The sequence below is a fragment of the Onychomys torridus genome, chromosome 2, assembly GCF_903995425.1.
Source record: "Onychomys torridus chromosome 2, mOncTor1.1, whole genome shotgun sequence".
Taxonomy (NCBI): domain Eukaryota; kingdom Metazoa; phylum Chordata; class Mammalia; order Rodentia; family Cricetidae; genus Onychomys; species Onychomys torridus.
This window is the reverse complement of record NC_050444.1, coordinates 32,992,425-33,014,540: the sequence shown is the minus strand read 5'-3', so window position 1 is coordinate 33,014,540 and position 22,116 is coordinate 32,992,425.

Sequence of the window (22,116 nt, the reverse complement as noted above, 5' to 3'; positions counted from 1 at the left end):
TGCATCAGCCTATCTTTCAGACAGGTCACCATTGTAGATTGCAGGGTTTGTAGCTAAGTTCATGTTTACCTTTCTTTTATGGTACCATGCAGAATACCTTCCATGAACACTAGTCAGTAGGGATGAAGGTACCAAGTAGAGAGCAGCTCAACTTCTGCATGTTCACTGAGTTGTGCAGGTGCTGTCTTTGGCAACAGGGCCTTATCATTGGTTTGTGGGGAGCAACCAATATCTTTGACAGTAGTCTGAGTTGTTTGGAGGTTTCCATAGGGGCCCTCTAGCCAGTAACTCAATTCAACGTAACCCATTCCCAGCACTGGAGGTTTCATTTGGCAGTAAGGGATGTCTAGTAAGTGCCTTTGTTGCCCCTGTTATTTGGGAGTTCAATTTATATTTTTTCATATATGTATATATTTGAAGAAGCTTCTACTGTATTATGTTTGCATACAACCCCTTAAATGGCCTTTAGTTTTAGCTGTCCCTCCCCGTATTCCCTCCCTTACCTCTCCTCCCCCTCTACCCCCTTTTATGCTCCAGTTCCAGTCCCCCTACCCCTGTCCATCCATCTCCTCCACCTCTACCCCCTTTTATGCTCTGGTTCCAGTCCCCCTACCCCTCTCCATCCATAACTATCTATTCTATTTTCCCTTCCTAGGGAGATCCATCCCTCTCCACTAGTCCCTTACTCTATCCCTAACCTCTTTGGTTATACAGATTGTAGCCTGCTTATTGAAGTCTTAATAGCTAACACCCATATAAATGAACACATACTATATTTGTCTTTTTGTGTCTGGGTTGTCTCATTCAGGATTTTTTCCCTAGCTCCATCCATTTACCTGTGAATTTCATGATTTTTTAAATAGCTGAATAATATTCCATCATATAAATGTGCCACATTTTCTTTTTCCATTCTTCTGTTGACAAACATCTAAGTTGTTTCCAATTTCTGGCTATTATGAATATAATAGGAATAAATATGGTTGATCAAGTGCTTCTATAGTAGGATGTAGAGTCCTTTGGTTCTATGCCCAAGAGTGGTATAGCTGGACCTCGAGGTAGACCTATTCTCAGCTTTCTAAGGATACACCACACTGATTTCCATAGTGGCTGTAGAAGTTTGCACCCCAACCAGCAATGAACTAGTGTTCCCCTTATCCTACATCCTTGTCAGCATGATTTGTCATCTGTTTTATTGATCTTGGCCATTCTTACTGGTGAATGATGAAATCTCAAAGTAGTTTTGATTTGCATTTCCATGATAAATAAGGGTGTTGAACATTTCTTTTAGTGTTCCTCAGCCATTTGTGTTTCATCTTTGGAAAACTCTTTGTTTAGAGTAATGAATAATAAATGCTGCTATATGGCAAAAACAACACCATCATTCAGACAGGTTATAAATGGGAAAAGATTTTTAGCAGTTATTCATAAAGTTAGTAAAGCATGGAGGAGGAGGGAGGGGAATAAGGAAATATGGGGAGAGGCATATTCCTACAACCCACCAAGTGCCAGAATTACACACATTCATGTGCCCTCACAGCTACCTTATCACTCAAGTAAGGAACTCTATACCCAGATATTTCCTGGGGTCCTCTTTTCTATCTCTGGCAACATGAGCTCAGTTCACACATTTGTCATTGTCTACTCAGACTCTTGGAATGGTTTTAAGAAGATCTCCCTTGCTATAGGCTCATCAGCTTGATTGTTGCCCAGAGAACATAGATTATGCCTCTCCTCTGCTTAAAATCATCACCCATTTCCACTTTTCTTACAGAAAATAATCAGACTTCTTAGGTATTAATGTCATGACAGATTGATTTCAAGTGATCCTAGCTTTCCAGTCTTATGTTCTGTATCTAGACAACCAGTTTTCTAAATTAAAATTTTTTCAAAGACCTAACACCAATAATCCTCAATTTATTTCAAAAATAGAAACTGAAGAAACATTTCAAAGCTCTTTTTGTGAAGCTACTATTATGCTGATACTCAAAACACAAAGACTTAACAAAAAAGAAAATCATAGACCAGTTTCTATTAAGAACATAGGTGAAAAAAATTCTCAGTTTGCTAACCAAATTGAAGAACACATCAAAAAGATTATCCACTATGATCAAATTGGCTTCATCCCAGAGATGACTCAGTATATGTAAGTCAATAAAAGTAATCCATCACATAATCAGACTGAAGGACAGAAACCACAGGATCATCTCATTAGATGTAGTAAATGCCTTTGACAAAATACCCTTCATGATGAAAGTCCTGGAGAGAGTAGGATATGATGGATTCCTCTCAACAAAATAAAAGCAATTTATAGCAAGCCCACAGCCACTATCATCCTAAGTAGAGAGAAACTCAAACCATTTCTACTAAAATCAGAAACAAAACAAGGATGTTAACTATCTTACTATCTGTTCAATATAGTACTTAAAGTCTTATTTAGAACAATAAGACAATTGAAAGAGATTGGGGGATACAAACTGGAAAGGAAGACATCAAAGTATCTTTATTTCCTGGAGACTTCTATAACTGATAAAAAAGCTTCAGAAAAATAGAAGGATACAAAATTAACACACAAAAATCAGTAACCTCCCTATATACAAATGACAAACAGACTGAGAAAGATATTAGGGAAAAAACACCTTCCAGAATAGTCTCAAAAAGTATCTTTGAATAACTTTAATGAAACAAATGAAAGACATGTGTAATAAATACCTTAAGATACTGAAGAAAGAAATTGAAGAAGACATCAGAAGATGAAATGATATCCCTTGCTCATGGGTCAGTAGGCATAATATAGTGAAAATGGCCATCCTACTTGTGTGGTTTGAATAGACTTGTGTGGCCCCTATAGACTCACATGTTTGAATGTTTGGCCCATAGGGAGTGGCATTATTGGGAGGTATGGCCTTGTTGGAGGAGGTATGGCCTTGTTGGGAGAAGTGTGTTATTGTAGGGGTAGGCTTTAAGGTCTCATATGCTCAAGCTACTCCCAGTGTGGTACACAATTTACTTCCTGTTGCCTGTGGATCAAGATGTAGAACTCTCAGCTACTTCTCCAGCATCATATCTACCTGCATGCTGCCATGTTTCTGACCATGATGATAATGGACTAAACCTCTGAACTGTAAGCCAGTCCCAATTAAATGTTCTTAATTAAATATTATTTTCATCCCTTCTTCAAATTCCTCATGACCTCTACATTCTAATATATTTAAATGTGTGATTATCAGCAAGTGGCACTACTTGAGAGGGATTAGGAGGTCTGGCCTTGTCAGAGTAGGTGGGACCTTGTTAGAAGAAATGTGTCACTGAGGGTAGGACTTCAGGTTTCAAAACTCCATGCAAGTTGAGTGTCACTGACATCCTGTTGCCTGTGGATCCAGATGTAGAATTCTCAGCTACCTCTCCAGTACTATGTCTGCCTGCATACTGCCATGATTCCTATCATGATGATAATGGACTAAAGCTCTGAAACTATAAGCAAGCCTCAACTAAATGGTTTACTTTACAAGAGTTGCCATGGTTATGGTGTCTCTTCACAGCAAGAGAATACTGACTAAGACAGAAGTTGGTACCAGGGAGTGGAGTCTTGCTGTGACAAGCCTGGCCATGCTTCTTGCTGGAAGAATGTGGACTTTGGGACTTTGGAGTAGGAAAGCAGTTGAATGCTTTAAGCAGGGCTTAATGGGCCATACTAGAAAGAGCAGGAAAGACAGTGGTGCTGAGAGCTATGTAGATTATGATGGCTAGCTCAAGAGGTTTCAGAGGGGAAGAATATTAGTAAGTGGCCTAGAGACCATTATTCTGGTTTTTTGACAAAAAATCTGGCTGCTTTTTGCCCTTGTCTAAAAAAAAAAAAATCTACCCAAGGCTTAATTGAAGAGTTTGGGATTGGCAAAGGAGATTTCAAGACAGCCTAGTATTGACTGTGTCATGTAGCCACTCTTATGTGTATCTATAATGAAAAGGAGCAAGATGAGCAAGGAAAAACACAAAATGTACAGTTTAAGGAGAAAAGGAGCACCAGGAAGTATAATGGAGCTCGGTCCTGGGCTCAAGGAGATAGAAAATTTAAAGAAAAGCCTGATGTTAAATGGAATAAAGGGAGTGGTAACCTCATGGCAAGATTCTGTTCAGCTAACCTTCCAACTTGTGAAAAGGAATTTAAAAAATGCTCAACAGTGAAGGAAGTCATCAAAAACAGAAAGCTGATGAAAATGTAGTTGAACAAGGGGGCCAAGTTCCAGTCCTAGCAAGCAGAAAAACTAGGAAGCTTTGGCCATGTAGTTCTGCCTTTACAGTCAAGGATTCAAGAAAGGAGTTATGGAATCTTCCTCGTGGCTAAGGGGAGCCACTGAGACCAGGCATGTGTCTGGGGTGTCCCTATATAGAGGTCCAGAGTGGCCATTGTGTGAAGCTGTGAAGGTGAAGCCTGGATTGCCTTGAAGACCCTAAAATGTTGGAGATGCCAGAACCATAGGATATGCAGTAGTTTGAAAGAAAATGATGCCCAAAGAGAGTGGTACTATTAGCAGGTGTGGCCTTGTTGGAGCAAGTGTGGTTTTGTTGGAGTAAGTGTATCATTGTGGAGGTGGCCTTTAAGGTCTCATATATGCACAAGATACCTCCTAATGCCTCAGACCACTTCCCATTGCCTTCAGGATTTAGGGCTCTCAGCTACTTCTCCAGCACCATGTCTGCCCGAAAGCCTTCATGTCCCACCATTATAGTAATGGGCTAACCTCTGAATTCTAAGAAGTTACAGTTAATCCCAATTAAATGTTTTCTTTTATAAGAGTTGCCATGGTCATGGTGTCTCTTCATAGCAATAGAAACATTAACTAAGACAGAAGTTGACACCAGGGACTGAGGTATTTCTGTGATAGGCCTGACCATGTTTTTGTTGGAAGGAATATGGACCTTGGGACTGTGGATTAGAAAAGCAGCTGAATACTTGTGCTGCTTAATGGTCAATACTAGTAGAAGCATGGGAGACAGTGGTGCTGAATGTGATTTGATGAACTGTGGGGGCAGGCACAAGAAGTTTCAGAGGAGAATATTAATATGTGACCTGGAGATTATTCTTGTGATATTTTGGTGAGGAGTGTGGCTGCCTTTTTTCCTCGTCCAAAAAGTGTACCTGAGGCTAAAGTAAAGAGATTTAGATTAATTCCATTGGCAGAGGAAATCTCAAAACAGTCTAGTATAGACTCTGGTAGTTCTTAGTGGTACCTCTATTGAAGATATATAATGAAAAGGAGTAGCCTAAGCAGGGTAAAAGATCAAATGTAATATTTGAGGGAAAAAAAGAGGACCAGAAAGTGGAATGGAGCTAGGTCCTGTATTCAAGGAGATAAACAGATTAAGAAATGGAATAAAGAGAGTGGTGACCTCAGGGCAAGATCCCACCCAGATAAATTTCCAACTTGCGAAAAGGAATTGAAAAAAAAAATTCTTAGAGCTGAATGTGGTGGTGTACACCTTTATTCCCAGCACTGGGAAGGCAGAGGATGGTAGATCTTTGAGTTTGAGGCCAGCTTGGCCTAGAGATCCAGTTTCAGGACAGCCAAGCTTAGGCAGGTTAGGAGACAAAGCTGGTGAAAATGTAGTTGAATGAGGGGCCATGTTTCAGCCCCAACAAGCAACAGAACTTGGACACTTCAGCCACGTATTTCTGGAGTTAAGGATAGAAGAAAGGGGCTATAGAATTTGCCTCCATGTCTAAGGAAAGCCACTGAGGCCAGGTGTGTGTCAGGGGTCTTCCTAAAAGGAGGCCTAGAGAGGCCATTGCCTGAAGCTATGAAGTTGAAGTCTGGATTGCCTTGGAGGCCCCAAAATGTTGGAGATGCCAAAGCTTTGGCATACCTGCCAAGGAAAGCTGCTAACAGGGAGTGGAACCAGCTCAAGAGAGAGAAGTGTTGCAGGGAACAGAGCTGAAAGGAGTTGGAGATTTGAAGAGCTTTTTGACATCAGACAAGGAGATGCAGAGTTTGGAGCTTGCCCAGCTGGTGTTTGGTCTTGCTTTGCTCAAGCATTTCTTCACTGTGTTCCCTTTAGAATGATAATATATATTCTGGGCCATTGTATATTGGAAGTATATGATCTGCTTTTTCATTTTTATTTTTACAGGGTTTATAGTTAAGAGGTTGCTTTGAGTCTCAGAAGAGACTTTGAACTTTGGATTTTCAAACAGTGTTGATACTGTCTTAGACTATGGGGACTTTTGAAGTTGGACTAAATGCATTTTGCATTCTGATACGGCTAAAGTCTATGGGGGCCAGGGGTTAGAATACGGTGGTTTGAAGGAGAATGATTCCCATAGGCTCATATATCTGAATGCTTGGTCATCAAGGAGTAGCACTACTTGAGAGGGATTAGGAGGAGTGGCCTTGTTGGAGTAGGTGTGGCCTTGTTGGAAGAAATGTGTCACTGGGTGTGGGCTTTGAGGTTTCAAAAGCCCAAGCCAGGTCCAGTGTTGCTGTCTTCCTGCTGCCTGTGGATCTGGATATAGAATTCTCTGCCACCATGTATGACTGCGTGCTGCCATGCTTCCTGCCATGATGATAATGGAGCAAACCTCTGAAACTGTAAGTCAGCCCCAATTAAATGATTTCTTTTATAAGAGTTGCTGTGGTCATGGTGTCTCTTCACAGCAATAGAACATTGACCAAGACAGGTTCTTAATGAGCTATTGAGATTCTGTTTGCTCTTAAACTGTCCTGCTGTTCTAACTGGTGTGTGTGTGTGTGTGTGTGTGTGTGTGTGTGTGTGTGTGTGTGTGTGTGTGTGTGATAGATTCTCACACCCACTGTCACCTTTTGCTGCTGGTGATTTTGTTTTTGTTGCTTTTGATTGCTAATGCTGTGTCCTTTATCTGCTACCCCTGCAAATTTCTGTTCCTTTCCTTACAACACCTCTTCCTCCTGACTGTTGACAGTACAGCTTAGTCTCTTTTTTTGCCACTTTTGTTTTTATTAAGTTTTATCTCATATAATATATTTTGATCATGTTTTCTTCTGGAGATGGAAAGATTATAAGAGCCAGAGGTGATGAGTGACTCCAAGGGAACTGTATCTTCCAGAAAAAGCAGGACTGATATGTGTATGATTTCAAAGAGACTGTGGCAGCTTACCCAAGACCTGCACAGATTCTAGCTAGATTGGGTCTCAGCACTGAAGGGGAAATAGACACAGGGTCCCACTCCTGCTCAAAAAGCTATCTGCAATTGATACCTGCTGTCAGAGGGAAAATTAGTTTAGTCTTTTTTAGCATACTCATCTTGAGGGTTTTGTTGTTTTTGTTTTTGTTTTTTGGTGCTAAAGGTTCAGTTGCCTTTCAATGAAAAATAGCACTGTTAGCCCTGGGTTTCTGATGCTTTGTAGATCCAGTATATGAAATAGTGAAGCACTACATCTTAAAATGTTGTGGTTCAAGGCTGTAGAGATGGCTCAGTGGTGTGTGTGTGTGTGTGTGTGTGTGTGTGTGTGTGTGTGTGTGTGTCTGTGTCTGTCTGCCTGTCTGTCTGCAGAAGAGGCTAGAAGAGGGCAACACGTCACTGGATCTGGAGTTACAGGTAGTTGTGAAGTCCTATCATGGGTGCCAGGAGCCTAACTTGGGTTCTCTGTGGGATGAACAGCAACTGCTCTTCACTGCAGAACCTTTTCTCCAACCTGACAGGTAGGGGAGGGGACACATAGAAAAGCAGAGAAGAATCACGCCCAAGACTGTGTTGCCAAGCAGTGGCTGCTGCTAAGAGGAGAGGATCAAACAAGGAGTGGGAGCAGAGGATGCTGGGGAGGTGATTGCAGTACTTCTCCATTGAATCCCTGTGGGCATTTGTCTGAGAGGAGCTAGTGGGGACTTAGGAATTTGGAGCCCATTTTAGTGCTGATCTCCAATCTGTCAAGAGCAACCCAAGAATGAACCCAGCTTCATTTGAGGGTGGGACTTATTTTTATACTAGTTACCTGTGGCCTTTGTGCAACTGCTTGATGGCCCAGAAGTCTCAGCAGGCTTCCTTCTTTTTTGTTGACCTAAAATCTAAAATCCTTCTGATGCTTGACTGACTTCTAACTACTCTGTTCCAGAGTTTCACATTCCCATGCAACACTATCCACACTGAAGTGTCTGGGAATGGTGCCTGTCCTGTGTGGTTCACCAGCCCTGGGATCATTGGGAAGTGGTGTTGGTCGGGGTACAGGCATCGCAGGAAAGATATGTCTCTGAATCAGGACACTGCCATTTGTGAGTTTGTGCCTTAGTATTCACCTCTAGAAAATGGGGATAATAATGGTACCTCTCTCCCTCTGACCTGTCAGGAGTTTGCAATGGCTGAATGTAGAAAAAACCTCTGAAGTAGTTCTTGGCAAGTAGTGTTGTACTTTGGATAAATATTCTTGGAAGTGCCACATGGTAAAAGTTTGGTCCCCAGTCCCTGGTGCTGTTGGGAGGTAGTAAGGTCTTTAAGAAGCAAGTTTAGGGGTGTCAAATCCTTTGACACTGTGACACAATGTTGTCATTTACAAATGTGTTGGTCTGTCTGAAGCCCAGAGGCCGTAGGCATGACACCCAGTAGTAGATGGTCTTCTGGTCATGGAGTACCATGAATAGAATAATCAGACCCTAGCCTCCTCTTTCTCTCTTTGTTTCTCAGCTGTGGTGGGAAACCTGCTTCTCCTCACAATCCCCACCATGATGTTCTGTTTTGTTGCAGGCCTAAAATGGCAGAACCAATGAATGATGGACAGGCTAAAACCTCTGAAACCATGAGCCCCTTTCTCCTGATAAGTGTCAGTATTCTTATGGGTATTTGTTATAGTGAGGGGGAGTGACAGATACATGTACTAAATGCTTGAAAAGCAAAGCTACTATTTGGGTGGCCTATTCCATGCCACATACATTGTTACTTCCAATACACTGCTTGCTACTTGAGAGCCAGTTGTTACTATTCAGTTGGCTACAGGGACACACACACACACACACACACACACACACACACACACACAGGTATATAGCAGAGGTATGTGAGTAATTTATTAGCAAAGTTTGTTTAAGGTTAATTATATCCTCAAATTTCAAAATTACCTGTGATTTTGATGACTGTCTGCTTTATGTTAGTTTGTAGAATGTGACGGAATTCACAGGCAGATGGACATTATTCTGATGGGATAATTGGTGTTGCTTGGACTGATTCTACTTCTAGATTGTAAAGTGACCAATCTATAATTCTGCTGGAAAGATGAGCATCCCACCTTCCTCCTTCTGAGCTGTGGACTCTGCCTCTGATCAATGGGACAGGTTTCATTCTCAAATGAGTTAACCTCAGGGTTTCCCTTGTTATGCCCGCCACATACCAGCATTGCTCCGAAGCAGGAGTTAGCTCAATGTTGAGCTCTTCTGTGTCATGTTAAAGACATTCAGAGCCGCCGGGCGGTGGTGGTGGTGCACACCTTTAATCCTAGCACTTGGGAGGCAGAGACAGGCAGATCTTTGTGAGTTCGAGGCCAGCCTGGTCTCCAAAGCGAGTTCCAGGAAAGGCGCAAAGCTACACAGAGAAACCCTGTCTCGAAAAACAAAAAACAAACAAACAAAAAAAAAAAACAAAAAACTTTCAGAGCCAACCTGAAATAAACTCAGTGAGATCTCCTCTACATTGTATTGACAGTTGGTTGCAAAGGTGGCTGACTCAGATTTGTAAGTTAATGTTAATTATGGAACGATGTCAGAGGCAGCACAATGAATGTCTTTAACCCATTTTTAAAAAGCAGGTCAGATTCAGCATCTGGAGGATAATTTGTAATTTAGTTGAAAATAATTGACCAAGTTTGACGTGGAATAAAATAAACGGGTCAGGGCTATTCTATGTCTAAAAATTTTAGGTAAATTAATTTAGCCGAAGACTTTTACTAGCTATCCTTTCCCACTAAGTCCAAGAAAGTGGCTGGTTTTTGTTTTTCTAGACCTCATGTTTGTCTTGCTGGAAGAAGACTGTGCTAGCCTGGCATGGTGGCACAGGTCTTTAATCCAAGTACCCAGGAGTCAGAGGCAAGAGGATCTCTGAGTTCCAGGCCAACCAGAACTACATAGAAAGACCCTGTCTCAAAAACAAACGAACAAACAAACAACAAAACCAAACCAATAAAATAAAAAGAAGATTTCTAAACCATTTATTTGGAAATACATTCAAAAGTGGTAGTTTCTACCATAACAAGTAAGACTGGGAAACTATTTCAGAAGGAACACAGACCGTAGCAAGTGTTTGAACTTACCTTTTGCTGAAGAAGAAAGGTGAGTTACTTAAGAGGCATTCCCCAGCTGGAGACCCTGAAGGAAGATTAATGTGCAAGTGATGTGATCACCATGGTAACCAGGGGGACTAGTGAGCAGGAGTGGGTAAGAAGCAGATGGGAGAGTCCAGGGCCAGTCTCTCTCTGACACTTTTGAGAGCTCTGCACCATGGGTTTGTTGTGGTGTATCCACCAGAGAAGACTGTTTGGACTCAGGTTTAAGCCAATACAAAGTCTATATTAGCCACTGGTGACTCCATTGGGTGTTCAGAATCCCAGTGCAGCCCTGAGCCTTTCTCAGGGTGAGCTTTAAAGCACAAAATCCATAACCTGAGTTGACATGCTTCAGTTAACAAGAACAGCTAACCAGAAGCATAATCGCAGAAGGCAAAAATGCTTTTAGAGACTTCCCCAGGACTATGGGGTATTAGGTTTTTGTTTTCATTTTTCCAGGTGGTGTTGTTTACATGCTGAGTTTCATGGCCTGTGAATGGTACTTCCATAATGGAGTCAGTTGTGCTAAAGTCTGAGGGCCTGTTACAGGTTGTGGCCCAGAGTTGTCCCAACCTTTCATTTTCCAGTCCCTGTAGCCATTGGTTAAGGACTGATAAGGAAAGAGGAAGACTTTGGGGCCACAAAGCCCCAGAAACTTCCAATTTCCACTGATGCAAACAAAGGAGACTCTGGTAGCAGATCAAAAAATCCTTACATGTTTCACATTGAAGACAAAACCCTGGGAAGGTCAGGACCCCCTCAAAACGGTAAAGAGGGGACTGAGAAGACCTGGGCAAAACTCAGAGAAGAACAGAAAGATGGTGCCTGGGCTCTGCACTTTCTCCCTGCCTTCTCACCTTTCCAGTCAAGAGTGGACGAGGTGGGGCTCAGATAGCATCTGAACATGAGGCTAGCCACACTGTCTCCGGAAGTTCAGCATGGTCAGGAGTGGGGACAGCATTTCTGAGTCACGTTTCTCTTCTGTGTGGAAGGAAAGATGTGTAGCACTCGTGGACTGCACTAGGTTGAGGGTCAATAGGTCATCAGGCCTGTGGATCTCAGGTGGGTTTCCTTGTGTCTGTTGTGAGAACCAAGGATGAGAAAACAAGCTGTTGGCCAGGGAAGGTTGTGAGGTCCTAAGGTCATGTGGGGTTTTTGTGGAAGGCATTACTAGACCATCTCCAAGGCCTGGTTCTCTTCTCATCTTTGTTTATCGCCTTCTGTTTGGAAGGCTCTCTTAAAAGGAAATATTTCTTAACTAATTAAATTTGGTCAGTTTTATTTGGGCTAAGCCAAACAAAACATGATTTGAAAATTGGGCAGCACTCAATAGAACCAAGCAGGTTCTGAGAACTCTAGCCAGAAACATTATCAGACAGTATCTATAGAAAGGGAGGGATGAGAAATAGAGACTCTCATAACTGACTTCAACTTCCCTAGTTAATTGTTTATAGCTTTGGTACTTACCGGACTCGGGGCCTCTGCATCCAAGCGGTGATCAGTAGCTACGATTAAACTTTATACTGGTTTGGTCTATTGGGCTCAGCAAAGGTGTCAAGTTCAAATCCAAGGCCTCCCAAATATTTTTTTTCCCCTTCTGGTTTTTCACGACAAGGTTTCTCTGTGAAACAGTCATGGCTATTCTGGATCTCACTCTGTAAACCAGGCTGGCCTTGATCTCATAGAGATCCACCTGCCTCTGCCTCTGCCACCACTACCTGGCTTTCAAATCTTAAGAGTGTTCTGTTCTCAAGAATGTGAAGGACTTGGGCAAAGTCTAGAGGAATGGTACTTCCATAAAAGCCAAAGAAAATGAATACTCTGGCCTTAAATTCAAGGGCAAGAGATAAAGTACACCTTAAAAATCAGAGGAAGAGGGACCAAACTGACCATGGTTCTAGGCGCAGAGTCAGTGCATCTTCCTGTAGGCTCCCTTTCTGTCTGCTTTGGGGCCTAGTAAAAGAGACGTGAGCAGGAGAGTGGTGCTGGTCAGTTTTTATTGTCAGTGTGACACAGCCTCGAGTCACCTGGGAAGAGGGACCCTTAACTGAGTAATTGCCCATATCAGATTAGCCTGTGGCCATGTCTGTGGGGAATTGTCTAGATTCCTGACTGATCTAGGAAGGCCCTCCCTACTGTGGGCAGACCATTGCTCAGGCAGACAGGTCTGAGATGTATAGAAAAGCTGTCTGGGAGTGAGCCAGTGTTTCTCTAGACTCCTGTGGTTTCTGCTTCAGTTCCTGCCCTGACTTTCCCTGTGATGAACTGCAACCTGGGAACCTATGCTGAAATAACTCCCTTCTCCAAGCTGTTTTTGGTGATGGTGTTTATCACAGCAACAGAACCCAAACCAGAAGAATGGCTGGTGAATGCTGAGGCTGGCAGAGCTGTGCACTGAGGTGAGTGGCAACGTCTCCGTGTCCATTTGTGCGAAGCCTTCCCTTTCTAGTTGACTTTGGGTTACACTCCTAAGATGGCGACCCATGCTTTGACTGGTTTCATGGAGAACTGTTCTACCATGTCCCCACTTATCCAATGTTTCATTTCCTCAGGGCTCTGATAGCAGCTGGCTGTCTCTCTAAATGATTAATGGAAGATATTAGTCCCTTCTCTCAAGCTCTTGGCTTAATGTGCTTCTGTTCCCAAGGTTGTTTCCAAAAATAATTAACGTCTTTAATTTTATTTTAGACAGTATCTTGCTCTGTAGACCAGATTGATCTCAAAGTCACAATCTCCCTGCCTTAGCTTCCCCGAATGTTGGGAATTACAGGCTTGTGGGGAGGAATTACAGGCTTGCTTGGGATCCTTGTTTTCTTACTGTAAACGCACCTCAGCCTTTTGGAAAATATGTGTGTAGAAAAAGAAAGAAAAGACCAGTCATTCTGTGGTGCAGGGACATCGTTGTTTGAATTTTGGTTGGAGTCTTTCTCCTCTTTTTATTAAGACATAGATATTGAAAATAGATTGATACGCTAAATTTATTTGCACTTTAACAGGATTTTGGAGGTAGGAAAAGTTCTAACCCAAAGAACTGAAGGCATCCCATCAGGGTTTGTGTTTTCCCTTCTGCTTGCCATGGAGAGAAATGAGCTTGCTCAATGGTCAGAGGATATTTTCTTGGTTTTTAGTAAATTGAAATTATTAGCCTCTGTTGTGCAGCCTGGGACTAGGCTCAAATGTTGCTTGTATGCTTTACAATTCAGATAGCACAGCAGACATTTAAAAAAAAAAAAAACAAACAGGAAAAGTGAAGTCTGGCTTAATCCTGGAGTGGATTCCTAGTGGGTTTTGTTGTCTGAACAGGAACATGAGTCATTGTGTGTTCCCTGAGAGCTGAGGCCCATCAAATTTCTTACCCATTAAGGTTCTGGTAAATCTCCAGATTTGGAAACCCATAGACCAATGTTTTGTCTTTTTGTGGATGTTTAAATTAAGTACTCAAGGCACAGACTGGCATGTATCCCAGGCTGGGTTCCTGTGCTGGCTAATGTTAGCCATCTTGACATAAGCCAGACTCATTTGGGAAGACAACCTCGCCTGAGAAAATGCCTCCACCAGATTGGCCCATGGGCAAGCCTGTTGTGTATGTTCTTAATCAGTGATTGACATGGGGAGGTTGGACCATTACAGTTGGTCCCACTCCTGGGCATGTGGTCCTGAGATGTATAAGAAGCCAGGAAGCACAAACCATGAGGTGCAGGCCAGTAAGCAGCACCCCTCTATGGCCTCTGCATTGATCCCTGCACTGCTTGAGTTCCTGCCCTGACTTCCTTCTATGATCAACTGTGACATGGAAGTGAAATAAACCCTTCCCTCCCCAAGTTGCTTATGGTCATGGTGTTTTATCACAGCAGTAGAAACCATAACAGACATAGTTCTTCAGGAAGCAGCTCTACGATGGAGTACAGTAAGAAGGCTTACTGTGAAGTCCCCAGGAGAATCACCAGTGGAAATGGGTCAGGGCAGAAATTGAGTTGCAATGCATGCCTCAAGGCCTTGACCGACCTCCACGACCTCCACAGGACTCTGAAGTGGGAATGGCTTGCTAGTGTTGACTATTGAACTCAGATGGTCTAACCTTTGTGTTCCTTTTCCTTTAACTCCTCCTTCCTCTGTGAAGAGAGATGGACTGCCTCTGGTGGGTGTGACCTTGGGGCAGGCAACTCTTCAACTAGGAGAAACCCTAAAGGAGTTCACAGATGTTTGGAGTAAGTGGTTCGTTCCATGGTCAGAGAGCTGGGCTCTTCATCTGCTGGGGAGACTGGGGAACTTGAAAATGGGTGCAGGTAATGGCCAAAGGTGTTCCAGTTTCATTCATAGGTGTACTGTGCAGGTCTAGCAGAACACATTTCTGGTGGACTCTGGAGATAGTGTCCTATTTAGACACACTCTGGTATAGAGAGAAGGCAATATCTTAGTTGCAGCCTGGCTTACTAGGTGCCATGGCTAATGACTTATGACAAATAATGCACTCTTGTGTCTCAGTGACTCACATACAAAGTGGAGATAAATGCAGTAGGCAAGCTGCCTGCAGACGGTCTGCCTGCTGGCTCTCTCAGGACTCTAGTTATGCCTGCTGGCTTGGCCTGATAGAATTATTAATAACTCTCACTTGCCTCTCCATGTGTCCCCATCTACATGTTCATCAATGGTCTCATCATTATAATTCTCATAGTTTTTTCCTTCCTTGTTAATTCTCTGATTTTCTTGAAGGGCAAAGCTTCCAACATTAGCATCAGAAAATGGAAGGACCAGTGATTGGTACTCCAGAAGGCCCGTGTGCTTGCTGATGCTGAGCTGATGCTGACCAGAGTCTCAGTTCCTACCAAATGGCTTTCCCTGGATGCTGTCACAACAGCTTGCCTTGCTTGTCCGCACTCAGCACTCGTTCCCAGAACACTCAGGGCAGTGGAGAGGCATGTTAGTGAGGGTGCTGGCGTCATGGTGTTTCTCTCTTTGGGTACAAAGAGCCAGCGGGACACTGAAGTGGATTTGGATGATTAAAGACTTAAAAATAAATTAGGAAAAGATTCATGCACTCCAAAAGTGGGACTAGTAATTCTGTCTGTCTGTGGAGTTATGAGAATTGAATGCAGCTTGTGTGGAGCACAGAGCACAGTGCCTGGCGTGTCTTACCGTCAACAGTTTTTGCTTACAGTAACTAGTTTCAGATTATCAGAAGCTCCTGGTGTTGGTAATTGTGACCCTCCAATTTTAGTCTGGGTCATCTCCTGGCCTCATAACCAGTTCCCACAGCCTATTGGACTTTTTTTTTTTTTTTAAATCAGGTTCCAACTAATCCCATAGTCAACATTGATCTCATTGCCTCATCCTAGGTTCTTTAGACTTACCATCTCCCCAGTCAGACTTGTATTTACTTCAGTCTCCTACCTGGTATCTTTGGAGGTATCTTTCCTGCTCTTTCTTACTTCTCAGATTCTAGGGTTCTCACCACACCTGCCTTGTTGATTCTGTCTCCCGAAGAATTTCTTTTTCTTTTCTTTTCTTTTTATACAAGAAGAAACATTTATTAGGGACCCAGTGGAGTTCTGCAATGCTGAATTTTCTTAAAGCTATAATATTAGGCAGGGGCCTGTTTTCATATGCTTTTTTTTTTAATTTAAAAGTTTTTTTAATTTTACATACCAACCACAGTTCCCCCTCCCTCCCCTCCTCCCACTCTGCCTCACCTTCCCCCTACTCCACCCCCCCCCCATCCACTCCTCAGAGAGGGTAAGGCCTCACATGAGGAGTCAATAAAGTCCGGAATATCAAGTTGAGGCAGGACCAAGCCCCTCCCCTCTGCATCAAGGCTGAGCAAGGTGTCCCTCCACAGGGAATGGGCTCTAAAAAGCCAGTTCATACACCAGGGACAGATCCTGGTCCCACTGCCAGGGGCCCCACAAGCCCTTTTCTCTCTTTATTTTGGCTGCCTTGTGTCAGTTGACTCTTTTATGTGTACAGTGCTGAGATCCAAACACTGAGCCTTGCAAATGCCAGGCAAGCATGCTACCGCTGTGCTACATGCTCACATGCTCCAGTCCCCATGCTCACCTCTGAGCTCAACTTCCCTTTCCAGATGTTTGCTAGGGAGATTTTCCCAAACTATGACCATACTGTTACTCAAGTGAAATCTCATCTAGCTCATTGCTTCCAGAAGAAGTAAACTCCTCAGGCTGTGTATGTTGTGTGTTATGGGGTGTGTTGTGGAGTGTGTGTTGTGGTGTTTGTCATGTGTCATGTGTCGTGTGTCATGTGTTGTATGTGTGTGTATTGTGTGTGTCTCAAAAAGAGACAGACGGGGCAGGGCAGGAGGGGGGCGGGGGAGGGGGAGATTTGAGTTTTCTCTCATTTCCAGCCTCCTCTTTTGCCACATCCCTGATATGCTGTGATCTATCCAAAGTTACACACACATTTGCTTTTGTATCATGAGTTGCTTCTACTTTTCTCTTTTCCTTGGAAAATCTCCATTGTCTCCAAAGGTAGTTAAAAGGCTCTGATGTGCTGCTTTTTACACACAGCATTTAAAAACATTAAAGAATGTGTCCTTAGAAAATAGACTGTGTCAAGGCTGGATGGCACCATGAACTCTGAGTTCACATATCACTCCTTGAGACTATTGGAAATCCAGTGCAGGCATAGCCATTCTCTCCACCTCTTCTTTCTTTCTTTCTTTCTTTCTTTCTTTTTTTTTAAACAGGTCTCTATTATTCATAAAATTAAAACTTATTTTTCTTTCTTTTTTTTTTTTGTTTTTTGAGACAGGGTTTTTCTGTGTAGCTTTGCACCTTTCCTGGAACTCACTCTGTAGCCCAGGCTGGCCTCGAACTCACAGAGATCTGCCTGCCTCTGCCTCCCAAGTGCTGGGATTAAAGGCATGCGCCACCACCGCCCAGCAATAAAACTTATTTTTCAACAAATACTCAATTTCTATGTCTAATTGATACCACTGGTTTTTGAGTTATTTATTACCTGCCTAACTGATAAACTTCCAAACCACTGGGATGGTGAGTTTCTTTTTCAGTTTTAACTTTATTTTTAATTGATGTATAGATGTAAGTGTTTATGGAATACATTGTGATATTTTGACACACATTTGTAATAATCTAATTAGAGTGATTAGCATATCTATCACTCTTATTTATTTATTTTTGGTTAACTTGACACAAACCTAGACATATCTGGGAAAAAGAAGTTTTGGTGGAAAAAAATACCTTCATCACATTGGCCTATAGATTAGGTCTGTAGGGATTTTCTTGATTAATGATTGATGCATAAGAACCCCATCCACTTGGGAAGGTGGGCCTATGGAAGCTAATAAGCAATGTTCCCTCTTAACCTCTATCTACTTCAGTTATTGCCTTTAGGTTCTTGCTCTGACTTTCCTCAGTGATGGACTACAAGCTGTAAGATAAAATAAATCCTTTACTCCCAAATTGATTTGGTCACAGTGTGTGGTGTTTGAATGAGAGTGGCCACCACTGGCTCATAGATTTCTATGCTTCATCACCAGTGAATGGCACTATTTGAAAGGGTTAGGAGGTGTGACCTTGATGAAGTAGGTGTGGTCTTGTTAGAAGAAGTGCGTCACCGGGGTGGGCTTTGAGGTTCCAAGAGTCTAAGCCAGGCCCAGAGGTTCTCTCTTTTTCTGCTGCCTATGGATTCTGATGTAGAACTCTCAGCTTCTTCTCTAGCACCATGTCTGCCTCCATGTTCCCTGCCATGATGATAATGGACTAAACCTCTGAAACTGTAAGCAAGCTCCAATTAAATATTTTCCTTTATAAGAGTTGCTGTGCTCATGGTATCTCTTCACAGAAATAGAATACTAAGGCCTGGTAGTAATAGAAAAGTAATTAAGATAACTATTACAGTCATTTATCATTTCTTTGTGATATAAACATTAAAATGGTCTCTTTTAGCTATTTTGAAACATACAGATTTGATCCTGATTTTAGTAAAAATACTCCAAGTTTCTCCCCATTTAAGCTGATGGGCTTGATGTAAACTGCCTTTATTATGTTGAGGTATGTCCCTGTATGCCTAATCTCTCCAGGACATTTATCACGAAAGAGTATTGGATCTTGTCAAAAGCCTTTTCTGCATCAAATGACATGATCATGTGTTTTTTGACTGTTTGTTTATATGGTTAATTGCATTTATTGATTTATGTATGTTGAACTATCCCTGCATCTCTGAGATGAAGCCTACTTGATCATGGTGGATGATCTTTTTGATGTGTTCTTGGATTCAGTTTGCAAGTATTTTATTGAATATTTTTGTATCTATGTTCATAAGGGAAATTAATAATTGTCTTCCTTTGTTGGGTGTTTATGTAGTTTGGGTATCAGGGTAACTGTGGCTTTATAAAATGCACTGGGCAATATTCCTTCTCTTATCACCAAATGAAGCATTTAGTACCAGGATTGGGTTACATCTAATTGAGTTTTGGCCAAAGGGGCCCCACAGGCATCCCCAAACAACCAAGGATGTTGCTTTCCACAAACTGACCGTAAGAACCCATTGCTAAAGACAACACCTACACGACTCATTGACCGTGGAGAACACTCTGCACCACAAAAAGAAACATAAACACCAAGACAGCCACAAACCCTTAATCTCCATGACATACTAGGGCAATGGTGGCACAAAGCTTTTGGGAGTAACCAACCAATAACTGATTTGGCTTATGGCCCACTGCAGTAGATGGAACCCATATCCAGTACTGTGTGGGTGACCAAAAACCAGAAACTATATAGCCCAGAGAACTAGGGTAAAACCAAATACTTCTGGCCTTAAAAAATATAGCAATTATGTGACTCCTAAAGACATTCTGTTATACCTATGAATCAATGCCTTGCTTACCAAGCTTCAGAGAATCTTCCTCCTGCAACAGATGGGAATAAATACGGAGGCCTACAGCCAGACATTCCACAGAGAGTGAAAAGTCCTGGAACACTCAGCCCTAAATGGGATGTCTCCATCAAATCCCTCCCCTCATAGTTTGGGGAACCCTGAGCAAGAGGAAGCAGAAAGAGTCTAAGAGCTAGAAGGGATGGAGGACACCGAGAAAACAAGGCCCTCTGAATCAACTGACCAAAGCTCATATGAATTTATAGAGACTGAAACAGCATGTACAAGCCTGTGTGGGTCTGCACTAGGTCCTCTGAGTATATATTGTGGCTTCCAGTTTAGTGTTTGCATCGGACTCCTGAGTGTGTGAACAAGTGGGTCTCTGATTCTCGTGCCTTCTCTTGGGCTCTTTTTCCTTCTTTGGTTTGTCTTGTCTAACTTTCATGTGATAGTTTTTGTTTTATCTTATTATATTTTATTTTGTTATATTTAAAAACCATGAATGAAAACCTAGCCACAAGGGTAAAGGTTAACACCTGAACTGTCATTTATACCTGCTGGGAGATGGAAAATCAGTTTTCTTCAACAGAGTGACACTGGGTATATCAACCACTCCAGGGCAGGCCTCATGTTCAGGAACAGTTGATCAACACATAACAGACTGTACTTTTTTATGCGCTTTTATTTGGTTACCGTTTGGTGGGTTTTTTTGTTTGTTTTTCTTTTTGGATATTGTTTTATTTTATTTTCTTGGATTTTTTTGGGGGGTGGGATTGTTACTGTATTGGGTTTTGTTTGTTTTTTGAGAAAACTTCAAGTTGGATGGGTAGAAGACCTGGGAGAACTTGGGGGAAGAGAAGAACATAACCAAAATGTATTTAAATTTAATTAAATAATAAAAATATAACAGAGAAAAATATTATGAGTTAAAAATAAATATATAAATTTTTACTGGCTGAACTTAGCCTACTGAGCAATAGAATACTAGTGTCTGTTCCTCTTATCTTTGTACCCATTGACCAGTGTGTCTCTTTCTCCCTCTCATCTCTGTCTGCTACCAGCCTTGGGAAAACACCACACTGTTCCACTTTTGCTGCTAAGTGAGCTTCTGTAGTATTTGTCTCTGCGTGCCTGGCTGACTTCATTTGCTGAGGTACCTCTTGAGTGGTCCCATGGGTCATGTGGTGAGCTGCTTGGTGAGTGACTCATGAGTCGCCTTTTGCTGCTGGTAAGTGAGCACCTTATGTGCTACTTGAATACTGTCTCCCTCCATGAGGGAATTATAGGGTCTAATCACAGCATCTCTGACTTCAAGATAACAATAGCTATGCCTGGAGGACAGCATTCTACAACACCTTCAATAGCTCATCTTTTGTTTATTTGAGTAGCTGTGAATTACACATTTGTCTCTCAACATTCAGCAAACTATAAGTATAAGAGTATCAGTAACTGGATTCATGATCTAACATTCAAATCAGGTAAAATCTCCCTGTAATAGGGAATTTCTATGATAAATTAAGATATTTTAGTTACATATTAGTCATAAAAATTAAGATTTCAATTGAAAGATACAGAGAAACTTCCAAAATAAACAGCACTGTGACCCTTTGGACTGGTATTGTTCATACCCTAATGGAATCCAAGTCTCGGGGGTGGGGGGAAGCAAACCATGACTTGAGGTTGCATTGACGATTCTTCAGGCTAGATGACAGCTCGGTAGAGAAAGGGTTTGAATCTCCAGAACCCAAGGGCATGCAGTAGCACATGCCTGTGATCCCAGCATCCTACAGAGATGGGAGGTCAAGACAGGAGAGGCCCCAGAAGCTCATAAGGCAGCTAGCCTGGTGTACACAGACGTGAACAAGAGAGATCCTGTCTCAAACAAAGTGGAGGCTGAAGATCAACACCTGAAGTTGTCCTACGACAAACCTGCTGTGTCCAATTGTTCTGTTGCTCTCTCTCTCTTTGACTCTCTGTCTCTGTGTCTCTTTGTTCTTGTTGTATATCTGTGTCTGTCTGTCTGTCTTTCTGTCCATCTCTCTCTTTCTCTGTCTCCTCTCTCTGTCTCTGTCTCTGTCTCTCACATGCACACACACACACATCTCTCTCTCTCTCTCTCTCTCTCTCTCTGGGCCAACCTTTGTCAACAGAGAGGGGTGGATCCTGGTGAGAGACACTGTCTCATTCTTCTAGGAGTCCCAGGCTGAGGCACAAGCAGCAGTCATTTCAGTGCTGGCTCTTGTCATCCTGGAATGGACATGTAGCAAGGGGCCAGCATGCTGGGTAGAGGGTGGTATGTAAGTGTCTAGGGAAAAGTACCAATGGCTTCTCTGGCTTCTAGTCTCATCACCCTCCCCCTGACAAGACTATCAATAACTATGGAAAGATAGAGAGCCTAGAACTTGCTATTAATGTGGCATGGCTAATGAGTGAGTAAGGAACTTTGAAAGGACACAGTGTTCTGTAACAAGATGACGTTTACATTAAAAATGATCCTGAGCTGGGGAAATTTACTAGACATGCATTTATTGAAGGAAAGAACATCGCTGCACCCATGATACAGTCTCTACTGCTTTTTTCAAAGTAGCTTGGGCTCTTTGGTAGTACACAGATTTGATTGTGCCTAAACCATCATCTGTCTGTATGCAGTTATTCAAAACTAAGCCTTCCTCTATCTGGGCTGAGGATGAATAGATTTGGTATGTGGTGACCTGGTTGTCTTTTTCATAACCATTTGTCAAAAATTATTTTCTTTGTCTCTGAGTTTAAAACTGTCCCCTGCTTAGATAGGTCAGAGGCCATACTAAAATGTTATAAATTAAATAGCTAAAAAAGTCTTTCAGGTTACTATACATTTCTTCTAGCAAACCCTTCTATAATTTTATTCAAGGAGAGGCAAACTGAGACAGTCTCTGTATTGTATTTTTATGATATATCTTTTTGATAAAATATATGCCTTTTATTTTTTATTTTTATACATTTAAAG